The 19987-nt window shown below is 40.1% G+C and overlaps 1 long non-coding RNA gene across 1 annotated transcript in view; it reads left to right on the top strand.

The window, feature by feature from the left end:
• The window catches only part of LOC137164706 (uncharacterized), a 57343-nt gene extending 39495 nt beyond the window's left edge, over positions 1–17848 (top strand). Inside the window, exons 2-4 of the long non-coding RNA XR_010923173.1 lie at positions 10736–10779; positions 11695–11786; positions 17796–17848. This is a non-coding gene — a long non-coding RNA (uncharacterized lncRNA). The remainder of the gene's footprint in view (positions 1–10735; positions 10780–11694; positions 11787–17795) is intronic.
• Positions 17849–19987: the final 2139 nt, after the last annotated feature.

The following is a 19987-nucleotide window of genomic DNA, read 5'->3' on the forward strand; positions in this document are numbered from 1 at the left end:
GGTCACGACAATTCTGAGCATGCAGAGGACGCAATTTTACAAAATGGCTTCCTCCACACAGCGTGACCTCACATGCACCGAATGCACAAGGTCACGTTGCACGAGGGAAGCTATTTTGCTCTACAAAACGGCGCCGTCCATGCAACATGGCCTTGCACGCACCATATGTCAAGCAAAATGGCATCCTGCTTGCGGTATGACCTAGCATGTATGGTGCGTGTGAGGTCACTCTGCATGGAGGACACCATTTTTAACAGCATCTTCCATGCAGTCTGGGGCAGTGGGAAACCACATCTGAAAATGGGGTCATGCAGGGGAAATGTTTGGGAACCGCTGGCCTAAACCCATATACAAGATTGATTTGAGTGATTTTTACATGAAGGCTATCTTTATATATATATATATTATATATATATATATATATATATATATATATATATATATATATATTGTGACAGGGCCAGACCGCATGGCTATGAAAGAGTGCTGGAGGGCATGTATATTAGCCTCAAGCTCCATAAAGCCCTCTTTCCTGGGTAACCCAGCTGGGGCTAATTCAAGACAATTGGGCCAATTAGGCCACCTGGAGCCTATCAAAGAAGCTGCCCCAGCAGATAAAAGCCTCCACTTCAGGCAGGCCAGGAGGGCTGAAGGGAGTTAACAGCCAGAGGAGAGGAGGCAGAGAAAAGCGAAGCAACACAGAGCAAAGTGAAGTGAAGCGAAGCAAAGTGAAGTGAAGCGAAGCAAAGTGGAGCGGAGAAGAGCTGCCCTGCCCTGCTGCAGTGATAGCCGCAGGGCTTGAGACTATCATCCGCTGCTGCTACCACACCGAGGCGGAGAGGCTCCAGTCGGGGAAGGCTGAACAATCCCTCACGCCGGTACCAGGGAGCAGGATACAGGCCGGGGGGCCACGGACAGGCGACCTAGGGAAGGTAGTCGGTCTCAGGGACTGAGCAGGGTGAGACCACTCCTCACAGGGTCCCTGGGTTGGGCCCGGGCAGAGGGCGGGATCGGGTCCCCCCCTTCACTCTCCTCCCAGCCGCACCACTGGCGTAGCTGGTGAAGCGCAGGATCCACAGGGCAAGCAGGCGCATCCCGCCACAATATATATATTAAACGGAAACTGTCTGTCTTTGAAAGAGCCAAAATTTGACCTAACTGTTGGTATTTCAGATTACAAAGTCCATGTAATTGTTTCTTTATGTTTTGTGTTTGAGAACAAACACTTCTAGTCTTAGAGGGGGGGGAAGAATTAATTAATATTAGCAGCTCAGTATTATTGTGCATCCTTATGCTAAAAAAGAGATTGTATGGTAAGGAAGCCAATACTTCATCTTACAGTGTCTTTGGATGTAAGAAACTACCTTTTCAAAAGAGATCGCTAACATTGCACATGCAGTTCTGCACACCCAAAGTTTTGTCCCCACAAACACTAGTTCCACCTACATGTCAGTTAGACATCTGACTACTTCAGCCAATTGGACTTCTCATAGTGCAAATAAAGTTAAGCATGTGCTAAGTCTTTGCAAGATCAGGAGCTTAGTTTTCAGATAACAGGAAATTTTGATGAAAAGGTTTACTGTTGTTTATTGTTTCCAGAAGTGCTCACAATGCACTTGGTGCTGTACAAAGAAAGAAGGCATGAGATCTCCCACAGTCCAAAATACACACAACATAGTAGGCGGAGGGTAGAGGGAAAGGCAACAGCAATGAGTAAGGTAGTCAGGAGGTGATTAGATGTCCTGATAATACAAACTTTTAATTGCATACATTTATATATGGAGCAACACACATTTGCACCAGCTGAGGAACCAGTTCATAAAGGTATAACGACATATGGACAATTCCAAATTTCCCTACCATTATAGACATTTCCACATTTTGCAAATTACACAAGACCAAAGAGGATTGTCTAATTATAGGAAAGAAAGCCAAAGCATTCAAAGGATTGGTTATTGTGGAATTATCCCAATAATTTCCCCTTGCAAAGCAATGTGTTTATTTTGTTATAAGAACACTTAAGTGATAACAATTAACATTTTCTCTAATAAACTTATTTAACAGTACATCAGTCATTTTGCAACTTGCTTCCATTACTTTTAATACAAACTTGTATTGCTTTATGTTTGGCATTTTCTAAAGAGTATTTTTAAATATAATTTTGCATTTCCATATCAGATGGCAGCATAGAAAGATATAATAACAGTCTGATTGGTAAAAGGACATTGTGACACAATCCAAAATCTTGCCAGTTTGCCTTTTTTTTTTTAAACCCTGTTATTTCTGTATTATGTACATTTTAAAATAAACCTACAGGGAGATCTAAAAGGCTAACAGTCTGATTATAGCCTCAAACTCCTGTTTTACGATGATAAAGTACTCTTTAAATACTTAATTTAGAAATGTCGTCCTTTCTGCAAATGCTTTTCTGCAGAAGAAAATCAGTATATTTGCCGAGATACTCAAATCTATTTAGTATAATGCTGAAGACTGAGACAGAAGTTTGCAGCTGCGTTGGCTTGTATGCCTTTAGTACACTTAAAAAGACCCATCTGATGTCTCCCTGCAGCAGATAGCGTTTAGCCAGGGTTAAACCATGGCTTTTGTGCACAAAAAGTACAGCAGTGAATAAAAATGACTAAGTGCAGCTGTAAATCTCTGACAATATTATTCAGAGTGAGTGAACAAATCTACACAACATCATAAAAAGGAAAATCATCCAATCAAAAAGTCTTAAAGCATATTAGACCAGCTTTGAGCTCTCAATGTGGGAGAGAAACCTAATATATTATCCAAAGTGCTAAGGAGATTATCAATGGATTTCACTCCTGAATCCCTTTTACCTCACCCATCTCATTAGAATAAGTAATAAAAATGTGATAAATGACATCACAGAAAGCTCTGATTAATCAAAAAAGCTTGCTTAAAGTATGCTCATTTTTCACCTCTACATTCAGTACCACTTTCAGAAGTTTAGCTTTCGCTTTGACTCAACAACTATAAAGTTTTAGTGTCAAATCAAACTAACAATATTACTATGCAAAGCTTTTTCCTATATTCTGCTTTGCTAAATGACTCCTATTAACATGCAGATTGACTGGGGATTACCAGAAGGTCTCCCAAAATAATGATCAGAAATGTCACGTTACTCTCCTGCTAGGCTACACCACCAGAATACATTCCATAAACCTCTTCCATGTACTGTTCAGGGTAACTACATGGCGGAGGTAGCAAGCCTGACAATCTAAATCATTTTGTTTTTATCCGCTACCAAGGGCTATCCTATTGGTAGGCTCTGTGAATCCCAGTAGGGATAAGAGTGAAATCCTGGCCTCACGGAAATCAGTGGGAATTTTGCTATTGACTTCAGTGAGGCCAGGATTTCACTTGATTCCTTTGCTTTGAGCTAATACAAAAGTTATGAGTGGAGATCAGATTAGATGCGATCTTAGATTGTGGGACTTCTTTGTTTTATATTTTCATCTGAATTGTCTTTATCTATAAAATATGAATTTTACATACATAATACAATCCATTTTTAAAATTTTAGTGATTTCATTATTTCTGAACGTTTTCCCTTTAAAAAAAATGAGTATAAATTATACTTAATGGCCTATTCCTACTCAGGTTTACCCATAAGTTTGACTTCAGGCACTTGAACATGCTTACTGAGTTTATTCAGACTACTCACGTATGTACCATTAAGCACATATGTAAGTGTTTATGGGATTGATTGAAAAGATGATGGCTGTTTAGACCAGAGAAGAGATGAAAAAGGGGTGCAGCAACAGAACTATATAAAATAATGAGCACAGAAGGCAAACGGGGCTCTCCTATCTACTGTTTCTCATCAAATAGGAACACGGGGACATTAGTGAAAAATAATTGACCAAAGGAAATACCTTTATCTACCAAGCATAATTAACCTAAAGACTTCATTGTCGTAAGATATCATTGAGTCCACGAGGTTAGCAGGGTTCAGAAATAGATCAGCCATTTTTATATAGATAATGAGAACTTTCATGCTTAGATTAAATAGGATACAAAAGGTGTAAGGGACATAAACCCGCATGCAGCAAGATGTTAGCCGTCCAGTGACCGACAGTTAGGCAGAAACTTCTCCTCTGTGCAAGTTATTTCATTCTGGGGTGTCTTGCACCCTCCTTTAAAGGATCTGGCACTTGCCATTGCTGGAAACAAGACTCCTAGCCTAGCTGGACCACGGCTCTGATCCAGTGTGGCAAGTTCTATGTGGCTATTGGGGCTTTTTGTATGGGGAAAAGGGATGGTCTTTCAAAAACTGTAACAACTCAATTGTAGTGTAGCAAAAAAGGCCGCAAAGGTGAGATTTTAATTGTTTTTAGCCAGTAACTTTTTAGATTAAATTTGACACTTAGGGAATGTTACATTTGCAGCTACGCTATAGCTTTCTTTCACTCTGAGATGCACTGGTTTGTAAATCATTTCACAGAACTCCTTTTGATCCCTTCATGTCGAGCAGGTGTATGGGCAGCAGAGATGCTGATGTACAGGCATGTTTCCTCCTACTTAGAAAGGGCAATGAAATAAATAATAAAATAATGAGAAAAAAAACACGCCACCCTCAACAATAGAAAGAAGCACAGAGCTTCGTACCCGAGGATCAGCTGAAAGGAAACTTCATTCTAATCATTTCAGGATGATAGGCACATCCTGAATTCCATATTCAGTAAACCAAGGCAGGATGTGACCTTACTGTATGCTGAGCACCCACTGCTCCCACTGACTGCTACAGGAGTTGCACATACTTACCACCTCTCAGGGTCAGACCGGGAGTTCTTAAAACCCTGGTTCTTCCAGTTATGGTATTGTCTAAAGCAGGGGTGGGGAACGTCCGGCCCGCGGGCTGTATAAGGCCCGCGAAATCATTTGGTCCAGCCCGCGGGCTGTATAATAAAGCCCATGAAATCATTTGGTCTGGCGGCGGGGGGGAATTCAGTGGCGATGGCGGGGAATTCGGCGGCGGGAGGAGGAGTCGGCGGCGGCGCAGTTTCACGGCGGCGGTGGGGAATTCGGCGGGAATTCGGCGCCGGGGGGGGGGGGAAGTTGGCGGTGGAATCGGCAGCATGGCCCGCGAATTAAGTTATAAATATAAAAATGGCCCTTGGAAGGAAAAAGGTTCCCCACCCCTGGTCTAAAGGTATGTCTACACTGCACTTAAAAACCCACGGTTGGCCCGTGCCCACTGACTCGGGCTCAGGGGCTGTTTAACTGCAGTGTAGACATTTGGGCTAAGGCTGAAGCCTGGCTCTAGGACCCAGCGAGGGGGGAGGGTCTCAGGGCTTGGGCTGTAGCCCCATCCTGAATGTGTACTCTGCAATTGAACAGCCCTTTAGCCGGAAACCTGGGAGCCTGAGTCAGCTGGCATGGGCCAGCCAGGGATTTTCAGTAGCAGTGTAGACATACTCTTAGGGGCCATTTCTCCCCTCAGGCATGCCTATGTCATTCCCACTGACTTCAACAGAAGCTGTACTGGTATATTTGCAGGATAAGACTCCAATCTAGCTTCCATGGAAGTCGGTGGAAAGGCTTCTGTTAACTTCAATGGGAGGTGGATCGGGCCTTTTGTTTGGCTAAATTCTGTGTCTGTAGCCTGATAAGTCCCAAGTGTTCAAATCTTTTCTTTGGCTGCTACTATGTTATAATGCAGTTATATTTTTCTTGCATCTGACGAAGTGGGTAGCAGCCCACAGAAATTAGTTAGTTTTTAAGGTGCTACAGCACTCTCGTTGTTTTAGTTATATTTTTGTAAAGGGTAGGATCATCATTCAGTTATGCTTACAAAGCAAGACAAACTTTTCACTGTTTAATCAAATTATCGTGCATTCCATTCTTCCTTGAGAGCAGGAGTCAGAACTAATATAGAGGCACTTCAGATCATGTAATCATGCAGTAATTCATGCACTGCTCTGCTATGTGCAATGATAAATGACTAGGGATAACCTTCGTTTGGGAAATCCAAAACTTGTCACATTGCAGCAGGAAAGAATGAGGGCCAGATCCTTAGTGGGTGTAAATCGAAATAGCTCATTTGAAGTCAGTGGAATAATGTCGATTTACTACAGCTCGGGAAGTGACCCAGACTACTTAGGTGAAAATACAAACCTGATGATAACCCTGTAATGTAATCTGTAATGATCGAAGGGCAGAATCGGAATCTGGTCTGAATTCCACTATCCTCATCAAGTATGATGAACTTTCTGAGGTCAAGTTTATGTACCTTCAAAAGAGCAGAATCGAGTTCAAGTGCTGTGGGGAGCTTTCATGAGCAAACCTCTATTATTTTTTATTTTGTTTCCAGTAGCTCTCACAATGTGCTAGGTGCAAACATAAAAGAATGCACAATGCTGGCCTTGAGTAAGGTCAGTCTATCAAAAGTTTAGAATACAATAATCTACTGTAATTCACATAGTATTATATAGAAAAAACAAAAACAACATTGCTACCCCCTCCTATTTCCTGCTTAGAAATCTTAGGCAATTGTCCTTCACTTTCATAATTAAATCACGAGAGGCAGATTTTAAAATTGAATGCAGTAGGTTTAATATCATACTTCCAGCTGCTATAGTGATCTAGTAAACAAACAGATTCTACTTTTCTAAGACATTTGCAGAAATCCCAGCATAGGACAAACAGGTAGAACTTCTCTAGTGCCTCACTTTGTAACACATTCACATTTAAAAAGGACGGACGGCCTATTAATTTCTCAGGCTCTGTGTTTCTGCCTGCCTCATGACCAGTTTCCAGACTCTCTGTGTTTCTCCCTCAGAATAACATAGGTGTTTCAGTGGACAAATTTTGTTGGCCTTTTGTCTGTCTTCCGGATTTGAGTGTTTAATGTGGTTTGTAAATAGCTTGAAATTAGACTAGTAAAGAAATAAAATCTAAAGAGTTTTCACCAGTCAGTGTCCTCTTGCAACAATTTCCATCTATTAAAAAGCAGACAGATCTGCAGCTCTCATAACTCACATCTCAGCCCTCACAATGGACAGCTCCCGGCAACCCCAACAAACAAGCTGACACTGCCTGCAAAAAAAGCAGAACACACAGGGAAATAGGAAGAGCTCAGACACAAAAGCTTTCCACATTAGATAGTGCAAGTACATAGTTCATGCTGTGATATCAGGAACACAGAAAAACACTCCACATGCAGACAGTCCGTTTTTTGTCTCTGCAGGTTGAATATGTAAAACTTTGTTTTATAATGTGAAGTGAATCCTTTCTGAAATAATATCATTTAAATGTAACCATTTCCCCTGGATAGCTTTTTTGTTAATCATCCTTGGACCCCGGCTACTTAATTTTTTTTCTTTCATGATATTGGGTAAATGGTCATGCTGGATGGCAAATGTGATTTTTTTCCCCCTAAAACTGAGTCATTCCAACGTAATGATAAAAAACTCCAAGGTCAAAGGAAAGGAATCTCTGTCATAGAAGTATCTCCTGTCCAAAGGAGGGATGCATGGATGGGGAATTATGCTGGGACTTTGAAAGAGGAATCAAGGTGCACACTTTTATGGCTAACTATTCTATTCTAAAAGGTTCTGATACCACCCTCAGCTGTGATGTCTGAGCATCTTCCAGCAGTGCATTAGTAACATGACTAACATCTGTCATGTATGGTTTGCAGGGCCCGAGCATATTTTCGGGCCCAGTACAAACTTGTAACATGGCCCACCTCCCACACACATACCACAATCCCCCATCCCATATGTAGAATCTCATGAGCCATGAACAATTTTTCCTCATGGTAATGGGGGTTGCAGCCTGGACTGGGCTCCCCAGGGCCTCCAGGTCCCGGTAAAGTGTACCCATTTTCTCCCCATGTGGGGACCTTGCGGGTTTGTTCTTTCTCTTATCCTCTCCCCAAAGGGAGAATTGTGTGTAGTGTGTGTGTTTTGTTTTGGAAGAGTATTGATTTTGGTTTTTTTCAATGTACACACTGATCTGTATTTATGTTACAGAAGGCCAGTTGAAAAAGAAAAAAAAAATGCACACTGCATTTAGCTTTGAAGACGGGGAGGTGTGTGGTGCTCCTTAGATCCTGCGGAAGCTCTTTCTCCTGCATAGACGAGCTCTACTCTTATTATAGGGCACCAGGCCACTGAACACTTTAAAGGAAAGGACTGATATCTTGAACATGACTTGATATTCTGTGGGAAGCCAGTGTAGAGAGCAGACGACAGGTCTGATATGTGCACAGTAGCCCAGGTTGTCAGGAGATATGTTGTAGCTGACCCAAGGGGACACCAGCATAAACCATACTCAAATTTCAGGGCCACAGTATCTTCTTCTTCTTCTTCTTTTCCTTTATGCCACTTTTTCGGGTGAGGGTGTGGAAGCAGCATGGAGAGTAGGGAGGACCAGACCTCCCTTTCCTCTGCAACAGGGTCCAGCTTCTCCTGGGGGATTCCCAGGTGTTCCCAGGCAGCCAGGAGTTATAATCCCTTCGGCACATCCTAGGTTGGCCTTAGGGTGACCAGATAGCAAGTGTGAAAAATTGAGACAGGAGTAGGGGGTAATAGGTTCCTAGATAAGAAAAAGCCCCAAATATCAAGACTGTTCCTATAAAATTGGGACATCTGGTCACCCTAGTCGGCCTCAGGGCCTCCTCTCAGTGGGACATGCCTGGTAGAGTTCCAAAGGAAGCCTACCAGGGGGCCACAGTATTAGACTGGGGTGGAGGTGGAGGGGGGGAGTAAAATTTTGTTTTACTGGGAAATGATGACATGGTGTATATTTCCATATGACATAATGGAACAAAGCACAACATAACGTAAGAGGATGTTAGACTGTTAGAAACTAGAATTACACGGTTTATTTACTTATGTGGGGAGCACAAAGAAGAGTGTCTTCTAGATTCAGGCGTATGTAATGGACGAAGTGACAGACTCTTTAGAGAGCCAATTTTTCAAAACTGACCATCTGAACTGGCTACACAAATTCTGCATTTGCACACATAGCTGCAGGATTTGCACATGCAGTGCCATTTTTGAAAATGTGTCCCTATTGAAATTTGCAAATGGCTTTTGAGTGTTTCCAGTATGAAAGCTACTATACAGCTGTGCAATACTATTATTTTCCTTTATTATCTGCAATTCATTGGGTGGCAAATGCCCAGCTAATTTAATGTGAAACGAAACGATAGTCCTTGTTGATGGTGAATCATTAGGGACTGTGTGCCATATATGCATTAAACATTATTATTTTTGGCGAACTCAGCAATTCTTTAACTTAAAAGTCTCAAGTATTTTTAATGTTATTTCTTTAATAAGCCACCTTTCCCCTGCATTTGCAGTTGCTATTAGACAAACATGGCAATGCAATCTCATCCTTCCATTTTGTTAATAGGCCATCATGCCATTCTAGAGATGGCAGTTAGTAATGTAAAGAGGCTGTATTGTTTGTTTAACAGTCAAGTGACAAATTATTTAATTAGCACATATGCCATTTGTCTCCACAGCTGTGTTCATCATTCTAATTGCAAAGCAGTCTTAATTTATCGCAGATATATTGCTCCCTAAGACTAACACAGTAATTATATGCTTCCATTATTGCCCTACACCCTGTGTAAAATTACTCATTCCTTCACATAGAACGTATCTCCCTCCCAGCTAAACATATAGACATTGCTTTCCTAGAAAGGGGATAGTTATGTGCATATTTAAAAACTTAGAACTTCCCCGGAAACTTTTTCTAACCTTTATCTTTAAACTTTTTATTGAGGGAGTGCTTTTTGGTTTGGTTTGTTATGTGAAGCACACCATACTGTTTTGATATCTCCACCTACTGGAGAAATCACACCACACACTAAGAAATCTGCCCCTGGTTTCTTAAAAATATCCATCTCACCATTCCTTTTACATCCCCTATCATCAGACCTGCCTCCTTGGCTAGAAAGGGGACTGTGTAAACAATATACTGCACACCAAACACAATTGTTGGCAATTTTACTTTAATAGATTACAAAAGAGTGTCATTGATTGCAACTATCATTCATGTTTATTATATGCAGTGGAAGGTATTGATTCTGTGTCTGTATGTAGGCAAGTGTGAGTGAAATTTGAGCAATATGTGTTTGTAGGTGACATTTTACAATTTTGGTAACTTTTTTTTTTTTTTTGTATTTTGGAAACTAGACCACACTAACAGCACCTTTCTTTAGTAGAAGAAATAGCTGTGTTCCTAACATCTCTACATAAATACAACAGAAGGAGTTTCATTGCTTTTTACACTTTGCTGCACAAGAAAGAGAATAGTTGGCCTTATCAGGAAGTGAAACTGACTAGAAACAAAAGGGAAACTCACTAAGAGTGAAACTAAGTGAAGTCACTGGGATTTCCACATGTGGATTGCTTGCAGAAACAAACTCATCTCATTGAAGTCAATGGGATTTAAGCACGTGCCTATTATTAAGCACATGCTTAAGTCCTCAACATTTTATCAGTTCTAACACTCTAAGACATTATTAATCACACAGATAAGAATATTGGTTTTTGTTTTTTCATTACTGTATATGATTTTAACCGGATTATGAGATTACTTGTAGGAATAAACAAAAAAGGATTTGGCCTATAAAGTAATTAAAAATGGGCATGATAATATATTACCTCCACAGATATATTTCACTTTTCTTTTTAATCTCTTACACAATAGTAAGTTTTAAATTCTAAGTCGCATGAATTTTGTTTTGTAGGAAGCATGCATTATTGTTTGATCATCAGCAATGCCCCTACACTGGTGAGTTAATTCGTCTCTAACCTGAACTGCAGCAAATACTGAATTCCTACAGCTTTACAGTAATATGCTGCTATTTCCTAATAAACCCCAGCAGAAAGATTCCTCTTCTGAAACAATCTTTGTATTTCTAATGGTCACTATCCCCTGCATAAAATACTTTTATTGTATTGAGCAACTGTCAAAGCCGCATCTAGTCGTATATTATTCATCTGTAGTGACTGACAGGATGCATAAAATTCTCCCTGAGGTAATGCAGGACTAAGAGAAAGGAGGAAAGGGCACAGTAGATGGGCCTTGTCCATGCTTTCAGGTGGCAAACAGTCAGAGACTCCTTCAGCAATGCCTCCCTGCCAGACGCCAAATTCAAAACAGCAAATGCAGCTCTATTCTCCCCCCCACCCCCTGCCTTTTTTCAATGTGGAATACAAGGCCACTGCCAAAAACATATCCAGCACAATCAAACATCAGATGGTGACTCCTTTCCCACAGCTTGTGTGAGTGAAAACACTGAAATTATACCCATGTTTTAGTGGCGAATCCCCTGGTGTTCAAGCGAGGCAAGCCCAGCACAGGGCTCTTGTTCTCCTGCTTTTTGTTCCTGGACTTGCACTGTTTTTAGCACTGGACACCATTCAGCCTCCATTCAGTATTGTATGTCACTTCACATATGGTTCATCCGCTCCAAATGTGTGCATGTACCCAGAAAATGCAGCTTTTCATTATGTATTCTCTATGTAACAGAAAAGATTAAGATGTAAGCCTACTGAATGCAGCAGGAATTAGTTGGACAGATGAATAAGGGAAAAATGAATCTAGAATGACGGCGGATTTAGTCTAATGATTGTGGGAGGGCGTTAAGAACTTGGTGGTAGGTTTCAGCCCTTTTAATCCCAGACTGTGTGTGTATTTTGGCAGGAGAAATGTTTCTTCAGAACTACATCTAGAGGGATACAGTAAAAACACTTTTAACCTGATACAGAAGAAAGCCATCAAAAATGTCATTCAAGGTATTGAATCCTTTTTTTAAACTCTTTTTTTGTTGTTGCTTTTGTTGAAGACTTAACTTTTCAATAACCAGATTTTTTGAAAACATAATTTAATGCAAGCATGGAGACATCTTGCCTGCATTTATGCATTTCATTCTGTTTTTTTTCCTCTTTAAATATAATTTATATGTATATCTACTAATGAGAGAACCTTCCACTGAAACCTGAGCAATGACTTAAATTCTAACAGGAAAACAAAACTAACATGCATTGAAGTTTCATTACACTTTTCACACACAAATAAAGCCTCATAAATGCTCCTACAGTTGTGTAAAAGGTATTAAAAATCCAACAATTTAAAGTGGAAGTTATAGAACCTGGGGACTGTCATGACTTGAATAAACAGAAAAGTGGTTACTCTGATATCAACCATTTTATTGTCTTACAGAAAATGAGAAGAGGGGAAAAATCTGAACTTTCAATAGAAAAAATTGGAGTTAAGCTTACAACAGTTTTCACAGATACTTTTTTTTCAACCAATTTTGATTGAAAATCAACATTTGCATCACAATAGAGATATTTCAAAAGTATAAACACAAAAGGCTGCAACTTCAGAGACTTCTTAGTCAGCTGTGTTATTTAGCTTCTAGTACATCATCTCATAAGGGCCTCAGGAAAGAGATATTTACTCATTCAGCGCATCAGTGGGTATTCTGCTAACTGCTCATTGCAAAAATATCAGCAGTTTTCTCTGTTTGGTAACTTATGTTCACCCTTTCAGTGCTGTGAGCAATCTTAAGAACACACTTTAGGTTTGAAGGATGCTATTTGTTGAGGTAATTCAGTTGTATTTTTGTGAGTGCATTTTATTGTTAAGATGGTCTTTATAAAAATGAATCTTTCTACATTACAAAAGAAAGAAAGAAAGATAAAGAGAGAGAGTAACTAGCAAACAATCGTGACAAATAATTGTGCCTTCTGCTCAGCAGTTCATGCATTCTGACACATCTTAGGCATATCGTGTTCTGGATGGCTTAAAGAATCTGTCTAGCTTCCCCCACATACAATGCTAACAATTAAAAAATAAGAAAATAAAAGCCCTTACGTGTATCCATTCTACACCTTTAAAAATTTTAAAACAATTTCCTTTAAATGTCCATTCTATATGCTAAGGTACATTTTTGGAAAGGCCAAGTTAAATTTTGGAGAAAGAATATTGTACTATATATCCTTTTTAATAAAGTTGACCATTTTTATACGGTGGATTAACTTTTCTTAGCAGTTCAAATAAAATGTAATTTAAGGCCCAATTCTGCAATGTGCTGAGCACCTTCACTTCTTTTTTGGTTGGTGCCTTTGTTTCATATTTAGATCCCAGTCCTGTAAACGCTTCATACATGAGTCATAGCATTGTCAACCCCAACAGTTCAAAAATCACGAGATAGGCTTAAAAGTAAGAAATATTTTTAAAAAGGAGCAGGCTTTTTATTTGCCTTCTGCTTTTTGAGCCTTAAGAAACATTTTCAAACTTTTCTTTGCAAACATAGCAACTAGAAATTGACTTTTTTCATATGAAAGCTGTGATTCTCATGTAATCACATGACTCCAGGAGCTGGGGCTTTCAGAAAAACACCAAATATCATGCAATTTGCAATAAAAGTGTTAGCATTGGCTAAACTGTGTTATGTGTATCACTAATCTCACTTAAGTCAATGTGGTTGCCCATGTGCAAAGTTATTCACATATATAAAACTTTTCAGGATCAAGTTATTAAGCAGGAATAATTTTAAGGAGTAATAGCTTAAGTACCATATACAAATATGCCTGAGTATAGTGCACTGGACAATAATTATCAGAACAAAATCATTTTTCTTTCCCATCTTCTATATGCTAATTATTTTATTTGCTCTTTTTGAAAAATTGGGAGGAAATGCTGTTTAAAAAAAAGAAAAACCACAATAGCATCTATTTTCATCATATTATTTTTCAAAATTAAAAAAAAGCATGTTCAGTATTAATCCCTTTAAAAAGCTGACTTGTAAGAACATAAGAACAGCTATACTGGGTCAGACCAATGATCCATCTAGCCAGTATCCTGTCTTTTGACAGTGGCCAATGCCAAGTGTTTCAGAGGGAATGAATAGAACAGGTACTCATCAAATGATCCATCCCATCAGCCATTCCCAGCCTCTGGCAAACAGCAATCCCTACTATCCTGGCTAATAGCCACTGATGGACCTAGCCTCCAGGACTTTAGTTCTTTTTTTAACCCATTTTAATCTTGGCCTTCACAACATCCTCTGGCAAGGAGTTCCACAGATTGACTGTGCATTGTGTGAAGAAATACTTCCTTTTGTTCATTTTAAACCTGCTGCCTATTAATTTCACTTGGTGACCTCTAGTTTTTGTGTTATGAGAAAAAGTAAATAACACTTCCTTTTTTACTTTCTCTACACCAGTCATGATTTTATAGACCTCTATCATGTCCCCCCAAGCTGAAAAGTCCTGGTCTTACTAATCTCTCCTCATATGGAAGATTTTCCATACCCCTAATCATTTTTGTTGCCCTTTTCTGTACCTTTTCCAATTCCAATATATCTTTTTTGAGATGGGGTGGTCAGATCTGCACACAGTATTCAAGATGTGGGCATACCATGAATTTATAAAGAGGCATTATGGTATTTTCTGTCTTATTATCTCGTTTTCCTAATGATTCCCAACATTCTGTCAGCTTTTTTGACTGCCGCTGCATATTGAGTGGATGTTTTCAGAGAACTATCCACGACTCCCAAGATCTGTTTCTTGAGTGGCAACAGCTAACTCAGACCTGATCATTTTATATGTATAGTTGGAAATATGTTTTCCAATGTGCATTACTTTGCATTTATCAACATGGAATTTCATCTGCCATTTTATCACCCAGTTTTGGGAGATCTCTTTGTAAGTCTTCGCAATCTGCTTTGGACTTCACTATTTTGAGTAGTTTTGTATCATCTGTAAAGTTTGCCACCTCACTGTTTACCCCTTTTCCCAGATCATTTATGAATATGTTGAACAGTACCGGTTCCAGTACAGATCCCTGGGGGACACCACTATTTACCGCTCTCCATTCTGAAAACTGACCATTTATTTCTACCTTTTGTTTCCTATCTGACCAGTTACTTAGTATAGAAAATAAATATAAGCTATTTATAAGGGTAGTCAAGTTTCCAGTCACTTCAAATTTATTATAACATGTTTGAACTCTCAGATTAGTTTAATTTTAAAAGATAATTGTCATTCAGGTACATGTTCAATACTGTCAAGCTAAAATAGTACATAATATACTGTGGGCCTACTCCTGAAATCCTTACCGACCCACCACTCCCATTGGCTTCAATGGGAGTTTTGCCTGAGTAAGGACTGTAGGATCAGGCCATTTGCCAGTAAGTTTCATATAAACCACTCTGTAAACTTTTTCCTTTGGATCCAGCACAAGTGTCAGTTGGACATATTTTTCCTCCATTAGAATAACTAATCTGAGATAATTTTCACAGTTCTTTTGCTGCTTTTACAATCGGAATCATGCTTCATTCTGAAACTGTTTACATCTAGGTAATAAGCTCTCTTTTCCCAGTTAATTTAATTACACGGTAGAATCTAAATAGAAATTACAGCATTCCAATAAACAAAACAAAAAAATGGTGTGAGCACAATGCATGGTTCATAATTTGCCTGGAGGAACAAAACAGGCATGCCCTGTGCTTTGTCCTTGTGTGTATTTAGGGTTATTATCAGTGTCAAAGCTTCTAAAGTGTCTTTCTGTGATAAATATAGGGCTGGACCATGGAAAATCAAAAAACAAACTCACATTTGGATGGGCAATAACTTTTTTCTAAGAGGGGAGGACTAGGCCTTTTGCCTATTATCTCAGACTTACTTCTGGTTCTGTACCTCTTCCAAGGTAACAGGGAGAGACGGATCACCCACATTACATTGCTATCTTAAGTCTGACAGTACCAAATAAGCAAGAGAGATCATCTGATTGTGAATTAAAAAGAGAAAACTGCTTCTAAAAAACAGTGTTCTTTTCCAACGAAGGCAATTCAATGCAAATAACTTCTGTATGAGAGTCAGTATCCGAAAGCTCATAATTGCCTTCTCTTTCAGTGAGATCTCAATGTTTTGTTGTGAACATTATTATTTATATATTTGTATGACAATAGTGTTCAGAATCCCCAGTTAGAATCCTGGCCCTATAGTGCTAGACGCTGCGCAGACAAATATGAAGACATGGTCCCTTCCTCAAAGACTCACATTCTAGTTTGTGGCCTGATCCAAAGCCCATTGACGTTAATGGAAAGATTCCCATTGCCTTGAATGGGCTTTGGATCAGTCTCTAAGTAAAGATACAAGTGAGTGTAACAACGCAAATGAGAGAATGGGAGAAGAGAAGAAGAGGAACAGCGATAGGATTGTGTGGTCACATAGATCAGCTATGTGCATGACTTGATGATTTAGAGACATTTTAAGTTTTTTAATCAGAAAATATATAGAAACATATAAAATAGATATCAGCAATCCCACTGGCCGTCTACTTAGCCATTATTGGCAACTTTCTTTATGGCTATCAAGAGAAGTGAGTCTTGAGGAGGCATTTGAAGGCAAGGTAGTGGGTAATTATATTATTTATATTGCTGTAGAGGCCCAAACCAAGATTGGGCACAGTTGTACTAGGCATTTTATAAACCAAAAGAAATAGAGAGCCCTGACACCAAAAATCTTACATTATACATGGATAAGATAGGCAAAGGGTGCAAAGAGAAGATGATGCAAAAAGAGGTGAAGTGACTTGAACAAGATCCAGTGGTAGAGTGAGGAAAAGAACCTAGGTCTCTTGGTGCTTTATCTAGCACCTTGTTAACTAGTCCCCTCTGCCTACCTAAGAAGATAATAATATAACACTTTCATCAAACATATGGGATCAGATTCCGCCCTCAGATTCATACACGTGACTTCTGGCTTGTGAGAGCTCTGCACATGTATCTAAAGGTAGAATTTGGCTCAGAAAAATGAACAGTGCTTAAAATTTAGGCTCCTACATCTATATTTAGACCTAAATAAAAGAGGTCAGACTTTCAGACATGGTGATCATCCCCAAATCCCACTGAAATCAATAGGCTTTCTCCCCAGTTATAAAAGTAAGTGTTGCGGGAATGGGCCCGACATCTGAAAACCCAACATATAAAAGACAACACTATTCAATGCACAGATTTAGCATAGAAAACCAGAAGACACAATTCAACAACTCATTGTGTGTGACTAGAATCCTGCACCTGTGGAGAGACCCATGGACTTTTACAGAATTGGGGTCTAAGAAGGAAGCAAAAAGGGTTGAGCCTATCCCTGAAGGATGCCACCCATCTATTTGGAATAAAAATGCAGTGCACGAACTGCTATTTTTATAAGTCTGGCTTTTCATAATTTATTTTCACTGAATATTATCTAACATTTCATTTACAGCCCCAGACAGCCAGAGCTAACTAGTGTATTGATTTAAATACATAAAGTACAAAATCCCATGTCCGCTTTATGGAGAATGAGGAAACGAATAGTCAGGGAAAATACGGTGTATGCCACAAGAAAGAATTTAGTTAGTAGCATCTTGGCAGGAGCTTTATTTTCTCCAAAATATGCCTATTACATGAAATGGTTTAGAATTTTTTTGAAATGTATGTCCTTTTGTAGCTGAATGATCAGAGGGGAGCAGCTGACATGGAACCTAATTACCTCTCCTTCTTAGGTCAAGTTAGAGGTCATGGTAGAGGAAGATGTCATTTTGGTAGCATGCACTTGTATATGTCCCTGGCCAAAGGGGGAGGAGAACTCATGAAACCTTGGTCTATTCCTCTACTCCCCTGCTGGGACCATACCGCCTAGAGGAGTTCTTACAGTCTTAAGCTATAATAACTCCTATCTGTGGCCACATGGGGTGGAATGTCTTTTCAAAACAAGAAGCAGGATTTTGTGACTTTGTTCTTTTCAAAACAGTGTCTGGATGGAATGGCTGAGGGACTTCTGCACCCTCAACAGAGAGACCTGGCAAACCCTTCATTTGCTGTTTCCTCAGAACTGAGGGAACAAGGTTAGTCTTCAGCCTGGTAAGTTCATTGCTGTTCCTTTCTGTACAATAGACACACAACAGTCAGTCAGGGAGATCCTTTATCTTCCCCAGCATTGGTATAAATCCTACCCAACAGCCCCTGCAGTGCTTGGGGCACATGAGATCACAGACATCATGAGTATAGAAGTGCTTTCTACGACATACCAAACATTAAAGCTCCAGTGATTGGCCCTCCAAAAGCTAATTGGCTGGTGGAGGTGGATGGGAAGCAGCACAGCCATCAAAGGGGAGAGCACACTGCCAGCAGGGGCAGCCTTCAGGGACATTTGTGGTGAACATTTTTAGCTGCTTTCAAGTTAGGTTTTGGAACAGCGCAGCAGATTTACTGCAGGAGCTATTTTTTCCTGTGTCCATCAGTCCTGTTAATGAAATAGTCCAGCAGATGCCAAGAGAGAGACCAGCTGAAGTGTTACACAGAGTCTAATGAAATTTCCTCTAGGTGAGAGAGCTGCTGAATTTCCATCTTTGTTTCACAAAGCTTCCTCTGCTGCCATGGAGCGAGGAATAGGGTCTGGCAGCTATTTTGAATACATTCACTCATATGCCTGTCTACTGCCCTAACTTTCAGTTCCAATGATGGCTACAGATAGCAAGCCACGGAAGCAACACATATGAGAAATCAGCCACCTGACCAGCTGCAGTACGTGGGCAGAGAGACAGTGGGATGGACCAGGGGAAAGAAGAGAGAGCTAGAGACATCAGCAGGGACGTAAGGTTTATAGTTTAGGGAGGCCAACACTTTGGGGGAAGTGAAGAGAAAAACAGAGCCACCTATGGACTTGTGCCTGTGGAGGAAAGTTAAAAGAAAGTGGCATGGCTTAGAATGAATATTTTGGGGCCAAATTTTCAGCCTGGCCTTCCCTGAGCCTCCTATTTTGGATTCACAAATGTCAGGTGTGAATAACTGTAGGCACCATTTTGCACCTGTAGCTACTGCCACTTCAGCATCCAAGTACCCTACAGTACCCACAAAGCAAGTCTTTAGAAGTCCAAGTAACTGCAGGTGCAAATGACTGTGGGCACAAAACAGGATGGTTTGAAAATCTTGTCCTTCATGGAGGTGGTGGGAAGGGGGGGGGGGGGTGTCACTTTCAGTGGTTTTGGAACTATTTGTATAGTGGAGGTGCTGAGAGCCATTTAAGAAAACTATAAACCCTGTATATGATGGAAATCACTTCTAACCAGGGAGTGCTATCGCATGCCTAGTTCCAGCACCCCTGGTCCCTTTGCATTTGCGTTAGCAGGACTATCTGTATAACAATCCACAGTTGTACCTCATTCCATGTGGGGACACTGGAAGAAGTACAGCGCTTCCCATATGATATTGCCATAGGCATTGCATGGGCACTATTGAAGGGAAGCAACCCAGATTTCCTATGTAGCCCAGGAGATCCAGTGACCTTCTACAGGCCAGCAACTACTGAGGCTACCTTCTTCACGAGCAGGGGCTATATTAATGGAGAGACAGAGTCAAGTAGCAGACTGGGACTCAGATCCATTTGATTCTCTTCTCAGCTTTCTCACTGGTTTGGAGTGTGAACATGGGGAAACCGCTTGTCCACCCTGTCTGTAGATATAATTATTCTTGGATTACAATTGGGGAACTGAGGCACAAAGTGGTTAAGTGATTTTCTTAACACCACACAGGAAGTATGTATCAGAGCTGGGAGCAGGACCCAGGTCTCTTGACTCCCCATCTCTTGCATTAACTGGAAGCTCATCCTTCCTTTCTATAAATCCATAAAGATTATGCTGATTTTCCTGGTTTTACTCGCAGGGAGTTTTTTAGCCACTATGTAGCAAAAAGATTTAAAACCCTGGTTAGTTTATTTAATTTTAGCAGGCAGAAAATTCCCAGCAGATTTGAAAAACCTGATGCATTTCATCCTTTGAGTCCAGCTAAAATACAGTTAAAATGATGACCAGAATAATTTCCCTCTTTATATTAAAGCCTCTGTATTATAAGTGTAGTACTTACTAGAATGAATGAAGATCATTTCATGGAACCAAATAATTTAAGCACAAAAAGTCCCTGCTCCATATTTAGAGCTGTTTTTAT

Source organism: Emydura macquarii, unplaced genomic scaffold (genome assembly GCF_026122565.2).
Source record: "Emydura macquarii macquarii isolate MOO-44397 ecotype Brisbane River unplaced genomic scaffold, CSIRO-AGI_Emac_v2 contig_2681, whole genome shotgun sequence".
In the NCBI taxonomy this organism is placed as follows: Eukaryota; Metazoa; Chordata; order Testudines; family Chelidae; genus Emydura; species Emydura macquarii.